Source organism: Capra hircus, chromosome 12 (genome assembly GCF_001704415.2).
Source record: "Capra hircus breed San Clemente chromosome 12, ASM170441v1, whole genome shotgun sequence".
NCBI classification, from domain to species: Eukaryota; Metazoa; Chordata; class Mammalia; order Artiodactyla; family Bovidae; genus Capra; species Capra hircus.
In genome coordinates this window covers 67,007,111-67,019,156 of record NC_030819.1, presented here as the reverse complement: position 1 = coordinate 67,019,156, position 12,046 = coordinate 67,007,111, and positions in this window count along the sequence as shown.

Sequence of the window (12,046 nt, the reverse complement as noted above, 5' to 3'; positions counted from 1 at the left end):
CCTTCCAGAACAAAACTAGAGCGTTCCTCCGGAGGAAGGCTGCAGTTCAGGCCCCGTGGGGAAGCCGAGCAGCCCCCGCCGGCTGACTTCGGGCTCGCTTCTTCCTAGGACAGCGGGGAGCGCCCTTTCTGAGCCGCCCCGGGCGGCAGGCGCGCGGCTCGGGGCGCGCTCGGCGCTGGGCCCAGCTGCGGGCTCGGACGTAACGGCAGGAAACTCCTCGTCCCGTTTTCAATCTCCCAGTCAAAACATTTGGCTGAATCTCGAAATAACTTTTTTTGATAGTCCGGAAAAGAAGCACGACAAATAGACTCACCATCGAGCCTTGCGTCAGCGAACCATTTCCCCTGGACTACAGTGAGATTGGTTTTTTCATTAGTTGCAAGAACTGAATTTTTGATGATTTACCTGCCTGCTCAGGCTCCTGGGTGTATTCTCCTCCCCTTCATTCCCACTTCATCTGGTTGTCAACTCGGTTCTGTCTCTCTGTCTCTTTTGTAAAGCTCCTGATACTCAACTTCATCATATCCTTTGTAACACACGAAGCCTCTAGTCTAACTCAGCCTCTGTCAATGGTCAGTGTAAGCCACAGTGTTTGCGTCGTCCTTACAAAACGAGTCATGTTTTCGGTTCCTTTGATCCACAGAGACGGAAAAGTGTTGGTTTGCATGTTTCCCTCCCCACCCCTCATTGCTTTCAGTGACGGCGCTCTCTTCCTAGTTACAAGTTCCCTCTCCTGCCAAACATAATAAAGATTTCTTTATTTTTACACGGACCTAAAGAGTTAGGAGAAATTCGGTGAGTGCTGACTCACCTTTACTCCCCCTCCCCCACAGGATTAGCACTAAACGATGTAATCAGTTAAACCAACAGACTTTAATATCATTAAACATGGATCTCTCCATTAACCTTGGCAATAATATCACTTCGAAGAAGGAAGTAATAAAAACGAAATTCTTGCGAATAAAATAAAATTATGGAAGCTGTCCACTTGAGGTCTTGGATGCAGAAGAAAGGGTTTGGTCTTTTTGAAAAGAGCACCTATTGATCAACAATTATTACTATGAAATAAAATTTGTAAAGCCAGTTCTACCAGGGTGTCTGCGCATAGTAGGTACTCAATGAGTATTTCATCTTCTTTTCTTCTCCACATCCTTGGAAATTTTGGCAGGAGATACAGACTTCCCAGTGTCTAAGGAAATTATGCTCAAACTTCACTTCTGGTTCATGTAATCTCCACTCACTCAAAAAAAAAAAAAAAAAACCCTCACAAAATTTATCCAGGGAACTTTAACAGCTTATTAAAACTTAATGGAAATAGCTAGACAAAATAAAAAGTATAGTGATTACATACGTATAAATCCGAAACATTAAATTATTTCGAACTTTCTCAGTGGACGTAATAGCCAAACCATTACCATTCGATTTCGTTTACCGATTTCTACAGTAAAAACGAAAATTGTGGGCTCCTGCTCATTTCTCGCGTTTCTGCTAGAGCAGCCTTCACCCACACACTGATCTATCTCGACCTCATATTTTTCATAGCGCAAATTTTACCAGACGCTGCTCTGCTATTCACTTTTAAGACTTGTGCTCTCTTTCTCTCTTTAATTTAAAAAAATAAAATGAGAAAATAGAGAAGGAGGCTGTAGCACTCACGGGCGGAGGAAACCCACCTGCCCGCACGTCCCTCCCGGGTGTCGGACTCTCAGGAGGAGAGTCGCCGGGAGCGGCTGGCGTTGGAGATCTCGCCCGGTCATCTGGTCCGGGCATGTTTTCTTTGGGTCCCATTCGCCCGGAGTAAACAGTCACGTCGTAGTGAGTTTCCTAGCAAGTTTGCACTGCTCTTTAAACAACAGAGAATTCCCGCATGTTCGTCTACGCTTTCAGGCTCCTCTTTCAAATTGTTAAGTATTTTTAAAAAGTGTTCCGAGCAGCCCTTTGGCCCTTTCTCCTACATGATGACGAGGCAGGTCACGACGGGTGACCTTGGTGTCTGCGGCAGGTCTCAGCCTCCTGGAGCGGGGCTGCCCCGTCGGCGGAGACTGAGAACCCGGGCGCCGAATTGGTCCGTGGCTCGCGCCGAGATGAGCGCGTGGGCACAGCGTGCGCTTCTCCAGCGCTGCGCCCAAGTTGAATGCGCCGCGCGAGAGGAAAACTTGGGGCACCAGTCTCCTCTTCTGACAAGCGCTCGGGGCTATCTGTGGAGATACCTAGGGGCGCGGTCGTGCTTGGGGACCAGGTCTTTACTTTTGAGATCTATATAACTCGTTCTAGAAAAATACCCCGTACGGAAGCCCACCATACAAATACCTCCCCGACTTGCCTTCCAGTGGTCTGCAAGCCCCTCCCCTGCACCTGGGTTCCCGCTCATGCAGAGCCCAAGGCGGGCCGCCGAGGTCACGTTAAGTTCAGAGCCACGGATCCAGGTCAGATCGGATGAAACAGATTTGTAGTCCGGCCCGGAGCTGCTGTCTGGGGCTCAGCCCCGTACCTACTCAAAATCCTTTCCAGAGCATAGCAGTTGATGGTTACTGGACTTTGCGCAAACTGGACGCCGCGCCTGAAGGGCCGGCGGGGTCACTGGCTGGCCTTCGCTGGGGAGGACACGTCCTTACTGTTGCAAACCGAGACGTGAATGGAGCCCCCATGCTCCACCAGCCCCGCGGCCCGGAATAACTCCAGGGCTCTCTGGTTTGGAGGGTCATGGGGTCGGGCGGGCCAGGGCTCCCAGGATCCCGGGGGTCCCGGCCGGGCCTTTCACTGAGGGGCGCGGGGCAGCGGGGACGGCGTCGCGCGCGGAGCGGGGGTCACAGAGCAGCGGCGGCCGAGGGCAGCCCATGCGGGCTCCGGCGCCGCGGCGAGGTCGGAGGCACTTCCTAGCTCGGCCTGGAGTGAGAGGCGCGCACAGGGAACTGCTTGTCGAGCTTCGAGGCGCAGGCCAGTCTGGAGAGGAGGGGAAAGAGGGGCGGGGAGGCGCTCTCTGTTCCCACGGGTCGGGAGGGTCAGCGGAGGCGGTCGGGGTGAGGGTCGCAGGAGCGTCAGAGTTTGCAGCGGCCACGCTGGGCCTGGCCGGAGCTACCCCGAGGCGCTCCCAGCCCTGGCGACGCGGCCTCCGCTTTCGGGGTGCGGGCCGCAGTCTGGCCGCGGGTCGTCCAGTCGCGGCCGACCTGGTTCTCAGGGAGGCCCCTGCAGATGGCCGGACGGCAGGGAACCCCCAGGCCCCGGCCTAGACGCGGAGAATTCACAGGGGTATTTCCAGGCCCCAGCGGCCTCTGGGTAGGGGTTAGTTCAGAGTCAGGTTTCTGCTTCCACCAAAAAAGAATGACAAAAGTTTCCTAGATCTGCGGTGAGCTCCGACTGCTTTCTTAGGATTCTCTAGGTATTTTTGCCTGTAGAAGTGAATTTGAGCAGTTCCTCTTTAACCTCACGTGAGCTGGCCACAGGCCTGTTGACGCTTCGCCCCCTGTTAGGTCTGTTCCTCCTTCTTGGGGCCTTGTGTGTCCCACACGCTGCTGGGCCTGCGGGGGAGGTCCCGCACTGGCACTGTGCGGGAGGTGCGCTTCTCTGCCAGACGTCTGATGCGAGTGAGAGGCCTACCTGGAAGACAGCAGGGAGGCCTGGCAAGGAGGGGGAGGCCCTGAGCTGTGTGTGCAGGGCTGGGGGTGGTAAGGGCAGCCTCCTCCCTGAGAAAAAGAGGCCTGTGGAGCTTTGCTGCTTGGACTAGGAAGACAAGGTGGATATGCCCAGTCTAAAGGTGGGTGGGGCGAGGCCCCACCCAGCTCCCAGAGACCAAACCAGGATGGCACATCTCTGTTTTCCTGCTGTTTCTTGTATTTTAATCCCTTCCCATTTGTTTTCTGTTTACTCTTTAGTCAAGTGTTTCTGAAAATCTTGCCAAAAGGATGTCATTCGTTTAAACAGATAGTTATTGAGAGCCTACTATATGCCTGGAGCAGAAAGGGGATAATGAATAGGACAGTTCCTGTCCTCACAGGGCTTACCATCCAATTTTCTCTATAGAGAGAAAAAGACAGGCAATTAAAATATGCTGTGAAAAGGGACACGTGGGCACATATGTGATGAACAGAGCAGGACAGTTTAGGGCTGTTGGTAAGAAATTCAGGAAAAGGAAATGGTAACCCACTCCAGTATTCTTGCCTGGAAAATCCCATGGACAGAGGAGCCTGACAGGCTTCACTGTCCATTGGGTCACAAAAGAGTCTAACACAACTGAGTGACTGAACAACAGCAACAAGAAATTCAACATTTCTGGAACATAGAGTGGAGAGGACTGGGTGGGTGATTAGCCTGGACCCAAGAGAGGAGTTTAAAGGAAGAGCAGTGCGTCATGGGGCCGTCCTGGTGGTGCCACAGGAAATGATGCTGAGGAGGCCTTGTTGCTGCTTTAGATCAGATGCCCTCTACATTTCCCTTCTGGTGTTAAGATTTGAAGGATTCACTTTTATTTTATTAAGGGGCCTGATATTCTGTGCTACCATCTGCTGAGGCAAGTGAAAGTGCAACTGTTAATTGCTGGGTCGCGGCCAAGTCTTTGTGGTCCCATGGACCATAGCCTGCCAGGCTCCTCAGTCCGTGGGATTCTACAGGCAAGAATACAGGAGTGTGTTGCCATTTCCTCCTCCAGGGGATCTTCCCCACTCAGGGATTGAACCTGGGTCTCTTGCATTGCAGGCAGATTCTTTACCATCTGAGCCATCAGAGAAGCCCAATATAGGTGCATATATAGATAAATAAAACATATCTATGCCTATTCTACTGCATAGTTAATATTTCAGACCTTGAAAAGAAAAAGCCCCTAAAACTAAAATTTTTTTAAAATTATTTTTGATCATGGCTTGAGGCTTGTGAGATCTTAGTTACCCGACCAAAGGTCAAACCTGGGTCTTTGAGTTTTAACCACTGGACCTCCAGGGAATTCCCCTTAAAAACGGATTTTAAGAGAACTCATCTAGTATAAAATTTTGTGACAATATTGCAGTTAGAAAATTGATATTTGAGGTGAACCCTAAAATAATGAGGAAGACATTGTTCTAACCACATGAATTTTCAGTCCAATGGAAGATACAGAGAAATAAATACAAGCTGTTCTGCATCTCTGATATATAAAGGGCAGCAGAGAGGGCAGGCTTTAAACTCTCAGAAACCGGATCATGGAGTGGGGCAGTTAGCTCATAGTAGTTCAGAGAAGTCCCATGGAGAAATTTGGATAATATTAATAGGAAAGAGAAAGCTTTCATGGATTGACACAGTCCTTTTCCTCTCAGAAAATGTTGGAGTCTTCCCGAGATTTGGAAGTCTCAGGACTGCTTGAAGCTAATGACTCTGCTCTAGAGGGACAAAGGAAAAGTCTTGCAACTAACTAGAGTTTAAGAAATGTTACATTAATGTCCCAGTGCTTAATTATGAAAATACCTAGACATTGTACCTTTAATTGGAGCTACTGAATCCTTTCATAGCATTTTGGCAGGGGCAGGTTCAGTTCGGTTCAGTTCATTTCAGTTGCTCAGTCGTGTCCGACTCTTTGCAACCCCATAGACAGCAGCACGCCAGGCCTCCCTGTCCATCACCAACTCCTGAAGTTTACTCAGACTCGTGTCCATTGAGTCCGTGATGCCATCCAACCATCTCATCCTCTGTCGTCCCCTTCTCCTCCTGCCCTCAATCTTTCCCAGCATCAGGGTCTTTTTGAGTGCCTGCTGTGTTTCATAGGCACATCGCATATATTGCCTTTTCTAACCCACGTAACAACTCCATGAAGTAGGTGTTTATATTTCCATTATATAGATTAGGAAACTGAGGCCTAGTGAGTATATTATGCAAGGTCACTTGGCAAGTAAGTTGCAGAGCTATCTGACTTCAAGTCTGTGTTCTGTTTACTCTTCTCATGAGGTCTTTTTCCAACCCGGAGGGTGATGAGCCTTGAAAAGAAAATCATATTAAGAGAATTCACATCTCAGGGCTTTCAATCCCTGTGGGAAAAAATAGGGTTGGGTGAACTTATAGTTAGTTAGTTAGTTAGCTTAGTCGCTCAGTAGTGTCCGACTCTTTGCAACCCCATGAATTGCAGCACGCCAGGCCTCCCTGTCTATCACCATCTCCCAGAGTTCACTCAGACTCATGTCCATCAAGTCCGTGATGCCATCCAGCCATCTCATCCTGGGTCGTCCCCTTCTCCTCCTGCCCCCTATCTCTCCCAGCATCAGAGTCTTTTCCAATGAGTCAACTCTTCGCATGAGGTGTCCAAAGTACTGGAGCTTCAGCTTTAGCATAGTATCTATTAATTATTACAGGGTTGCCAATATAAAAATTAAGGAGATTATAATATGTAGGAATGTTTTATACAGATTGAATTCACACATGTGATTAATTTGTTTTTACCATCTTTGTTTGCTAGAAAAATTTCAGAATAAAGAGATGCTGATGTATTAATTTTTATTATACAGAGAAACACATATGTATAGTCTTCTATCTTATATTTAAATAGAAACTCTCTTTTTGTCTCCCAGTTTGTAGTCTCTAGGTCACTCTCCCTGGGTTGATGTGCTCAATACTCTCCTAGACACATTTACTCCTTCAGACAAGCCTGCTCTTTGTCCCTGTGTATAGTGTACCTGCACAAAAAAATAGAGGCTCAGAAAATTTAAATAATTTGTTCAAGATTACACAGCTAGTGAATGGCAGAGCTCCAGTTCAAACACAGCAATAAAGAGTATGTATTTTCACTAAAACACACTGCATTCTTGACTGTGCAAATACTAAAAATTGTGAGTACTTGCTAGTCATTTTATCCCTCCTTGGCCTGTGTCCTCAACTAAAACAGCTGGATAACTATTCTTATCCTGTTTACTTCACGGAGCACTCTTAAAACTCAAAAGCACTGTAAGATTTTTTTTTTTTTCTTAAAGCTAATCCTAATTGTTTATCTTAATTGACTCTCACAAGAGAAAAATCATATAAACTCTAATAGCAAGTTTATTATTAATAATCTATTGATGAAAAAAAAAAAAGCTTCTAGCCTAATAGGATCAGAATCTGATGAATTACTGCTGTTCTTTGTTGTATTAATTACTGTGATGCCAAACATTTATTGGACATAGACAATTGCCTTGAGCCTGTAGACACAGAAACTGTGGCAAGTTACTTTTCAGAAAGGGGCTTCAAATCTAGTGGGTGAAGGAGAATATATAAGCAGTAGATTATGAAAAGGTGCTAAAAGAGAGGCCCAAGGTCTCTTGGGATCCAACAATATTCTGCACCTCCCTCACCAAGGCTAGAACCTTTGTCTCCCCAAAGTGTTTGTCAATCTAGAAGACACCTGGGCTGCTCATTGAAAAGTGAAAGTGAAAGTGTTAGTCGCTGAGTCATGTGCTATTCTTCGACTCCATGGACTGTGGCCCACCAGGCTCCTCTGGTCCATGGAATTCTCTAGGCAAGAACACTGAAATGGCTCATTAAAAACATAAAATCCCACTCACTTTTGTAGAGTCAGATTTTCTGGAAGTGGGGCCTGACTCTTCATTTTAAACAAATTCTCCGATAGCTCTTATTCTAGTTCTAGACCAGAATTTGGAGAAAATAACTAGACCACTTGATTACAGTCAAAGTGCCCTAAAGGAAAATAGTCCCCCAGTGCCTAACTGGCATGTGGTTATACCCTACCATCAAAAGTTAAGAATTCAATACCACTTAGGGAATTCAGTGTACTAAAGCATAGGAAAGTTTGACAGGAAATTTTCGAAACAGATGATGATGATGACATACAATTATAACACATTATATTGGGGAACATTTTGGCTGATAGTTTTACCCGTGAGTTCATTTAAAATTTGTGAGTGGATGCCACTCAACTCCATCTAGTTGATTAAATAAGAGTAGAGTAGAGAGTTCCAAATGCTCTTTTATTTTTTTTTAGGTCAAGGAATCTGTTATTCCAATGAAACTTTAATGGGAGGCTGACGTATAAAGAACTGCTGTGGTTGAAAAAAAGGATGGGTGAGGAAGAGGTGGGCTCTCTGAAAACCGCAAGTGCAGTTGTGAATTCAGCAGCTTGTGAGGGACTTAAGCCAAGGACTAGGCTTGTGTCCCAAGTCCTGGCACTGTGTGGGCACATATGTGCACAGTGTTTGATGACTCCTGTGGACTAAAGTTATCCGCTCTGTCATATTCCTATGTTGAAACCTAATCCCACACCAATGTATGGGTATTTTGGAAATGGGGTCTTTAGGAGATGATAGATTATGAGAGTGGAGCCCTCGTGAATGGGGTTAGTGCCCTTGTAAAAGAGACCCCAGAGAGTTTCTTTGCTCTTTCCACCAGGCAAGGCTACAGTCAAAAGACTTCTGTCTATGAGCGAAAAAGCTGACCTATACCAGACACTGACTCTGCTGGCACTAAGACCTTGGACTTCCCAGTCTCCAAAACAGTGAGAAATGCATTTCTTGTGTTTATAATTACCCAGCATTTGGCATTCTGCTATATCAGTCCCAAACGGACTAAGACAATGACTGAGTGAATAAATGAGTAAAATGTCATCATTTCTGTTTCAAAATGTAATTGAGAAATGCAAAGCTTGCTATTTTTTTTTTTTAATCAGTAAAGACTAAAGGAAATAATCCATTTAGCGGCTCATTTTCATCTGCAAATTCTTTTGGCCACGTAATGGTCCTACTTGCCTTCTTTGAACATGAATTTATGAAGCATTTGGTTTTTACAGTCTAATTTCCTCTAGGACTGTTTCCACTTGACTTAGTCATGAGAAGAAACCAGGTGAAGTCAGGAAACCTGGCAGAATGCAGGCTGATTTGTATATGAGGGTGGTAGTAACATAGGACAGAAAGGAAGAAAGGAAACTGTTTCTCTGTAAGAATCTCACATGATTAAGTTTAAAGATAAAATGTGTTCTTTACCGGATGATGAAAATAATATATTTTCACTGTAAAAAGTTTGGAAAATACAGTAAAGCACAAAGAAGGAAATAGACAATTATTTTTTCCTGTCATTTACCCAGAGATAGTGCTATTATTGGTATCTATCATTCCAAGCATATCTTTATACAGTAGTCTTTAAAATTTTTTTTAAAATTAATTAATTTATTGTTGACCATGCTGGGTCTTTGTTGCTGTGCGGGCTTTTCTCTAGTGGTGGCGCACAGTCTTCTCATTGCAGTGGCTTCTCTTGTTGCTGAGGGGCTCTAGGGTGCCTGGGCTGCAGAAGTTGGGGCCGCTGGGCTCTAGAGAACAGATTTAGTAGTTGTGATGCACGGACTTGACTGCTCCACAGCCTGTGGGGTCTTCTTGGACCAGGATTCAAACCCATGTCTCCTCCATTGGCAGCTGGACCCTTAAGCACTGAGCCACCGGGAAAGCGCTATACAGTAGTCTTTTTTTTCTTAAATTAGGATCACATCCTAATGTGTCTTAAACTTGCTTTTATCATTAAATAATGTACATGAATATTTCCTATGTCATTAAGTATTCTTTTGTAACATCATTTTAAAATTTCTACATTATAATCTATGGAAGAAAGAATCACGTTTTGTCAAACTAATTTCTTATTGTTGAACATTTGGATTGTTTTCCATTTTTTCACTAGTCTGAAGAGCGTGACACTGAGTATCCTTTAATCTTTGTGTGTCTGTGTCTCAGTATTTAAGGAATGCATATTTTTTAAGGCTTTTGACCCCCCGGAATGGTTGGGCTCCTGCTGACAATGGATGCAAGTTCTTGCTACTCACCCTATAATGACAGTCTGGCTGTTTATGGTCTGTAGTGGTTATTTGATAGTGAGCACACCACTTTCCTAGCTTTGGGAAGAAAGGGAGGGTATTAAAGCCCTGAATGTAGTATAGATATTTTTCAGATATTTACAGTTAAAAATCTATCTCAATATTTTGCTTTTTCTTAAAATGCAGCATTGTCTGAGGAAGGCTGATTAGCTGGCTATTAGCTGCTGCCTCATGCCTTCAGGGTGTTCTGAGTGTTTTCATCTTGATTTCAGAGCTTCATGCTTGGGCCTAAATGAGACATTACCCCAGAAGAACTTCTTCCACCATGACCACCACCACTTCTGAACTGAGTCTGTCTTTGGCTGTGAATTTGCTTTGGGGACTTCTCTAGAAGTTAAATTTGTTTGTGTGGAGGTTGAAACTAGTCATTTGACCACATATGTGATATGAGTCACGTTAGAATAAAGATCTAGGAGGGTGGTAAATTGTTCTGCCTAAATTGCATCAATAATGGCGGTGGATATTATCACTTACAGCTTATACACAATGTCTTTCCCAGTCCTCTCAGTTCAGTCTGGGTTTGAGTTTTTTTTAATGAACTGTACACAAAAGTGGTGTGTGTGTGTGTTATTTTGGAAATTTTGAACAGGATTTCCATATGTAGTTGTGGTATACTGCTATAACCAAGTGTTAACTCAGTATACACACATTACCCATTTAGGGAAAGTACACTGACTTTCTTTTTTTTTGCTTGCAAAACTGAAAAATTGGCAGAACCTTTAAATTGTAACTTGGCAGTATTGCAATTTACAGGCAAGAAAGGCAAGCTCAATTGGGTGAAAATTGTTTGAGAAAAAATTTTTTGAGTCTTAGTGAACATCATGTAGCTGAGTGTGCACACTTGGGCATTTTCTGCTTGATTTTTAACCACATCCATTGGCACTGCCAGAGGTAGTTAAAGCTTCCTAGTGGCGGCGTATGAGGCGCAGAGGAAGGTGTGAGGATTTATGACTATCCTATCCATGCAGGTAATGTTAAAAGTACTGTTGGTTTTCTTGTTTTGAAATATAGATTGGGGAAATATGAAATGTGACTTTATCTGAGCTTCATAAATCCACCTTAATCGTGAATTATATAAACACAGACCTGGGGATTGGGAGGTCAAAATTAGACATTTTTCAGGCCTGAGCTTTCTCCGTGGGTTCTTGGAACCTTCATGGTGCCCGAGGCGCCGCAGGAACCTGACGGCTCTGAGAACAGACTTTCTCTGCTGAATGCTGGGGCCTTTGAAATCATCTTCAGAATGAGAGGAGTCATGAAGTCATGAAAAGCTCTTTCCTTTTTAAAATGTTCAGACAGTAGCACAAACATCTGGGAATTTATTTAAATACTCTGGTTCCCTGAATTACCCATTTCCTTAACATATACTTTACTTATTTTTGCAAGGGGGATAAATTTCCACTTTGTGTTTTTCCCAGTTCCACCGTGTTAGATTCTTCATTTTAACATTTCGTTTGCTTCATACTTAAGAGTACAAAGGAGGTTCTATCACTCAAGCTATGATTTGGGGGGTAAGGGGAGTAGGATGTTGTCAGGGATATGAAGCAAAGTGGTTTTTGTGTGGTCAAGTTTCATTACATTACAGTTTCATTTCTTATAAATCAAATAAAGAGATGACCAAAACGAGTGTATCTTTTCGTCTCCATTTTAAAACACCAACAAATTATTAATTGACACCAGACAAAAATGAAACAAAATAGGTAAATACAAAATAGAATTGATTATAAATCTTAGAAATGAAAAGTACTGTCATTGAAATAAAAAAGTAATTACTTCAGTTATCTGTTACACTGGAGTGTGTCTTGAAAAATAATTAAACAACGATATTTTACTCAATCCTTGAATTAAGCAAAACTGCCACTCTCTTTCTCCTTTTCAGAACTTAATTCCTCTTTCCAATTTCAGAAGTCATGAGACTTCTCTTTCTTTCTCTTTCCCTCACCCTGCAATGTCTCAAGTGGTGAAAATGTGTGAGTAGTCGAGGGAGGTGGGGAGTAGTGGTCAGAATTCTCAGGAAGCTAGAATAAAAGAAACCAGCTTGATTTCTGCACTTGGAAAATAGTTTATGTCTATTTACGGATATGAGATCTGGACGGATGTAAAAGTCGGGACTTACTTAAATATTTCAGCCTGTAATATTAGATGATGAGACAGTGCAGTGAATATAGCTTCCTGGTTTGTCAGTGTGGTTTGGTCTCTTTTTCTGTTTTACTTGTCATATTCGTAGTAGGTTAAGTCAGT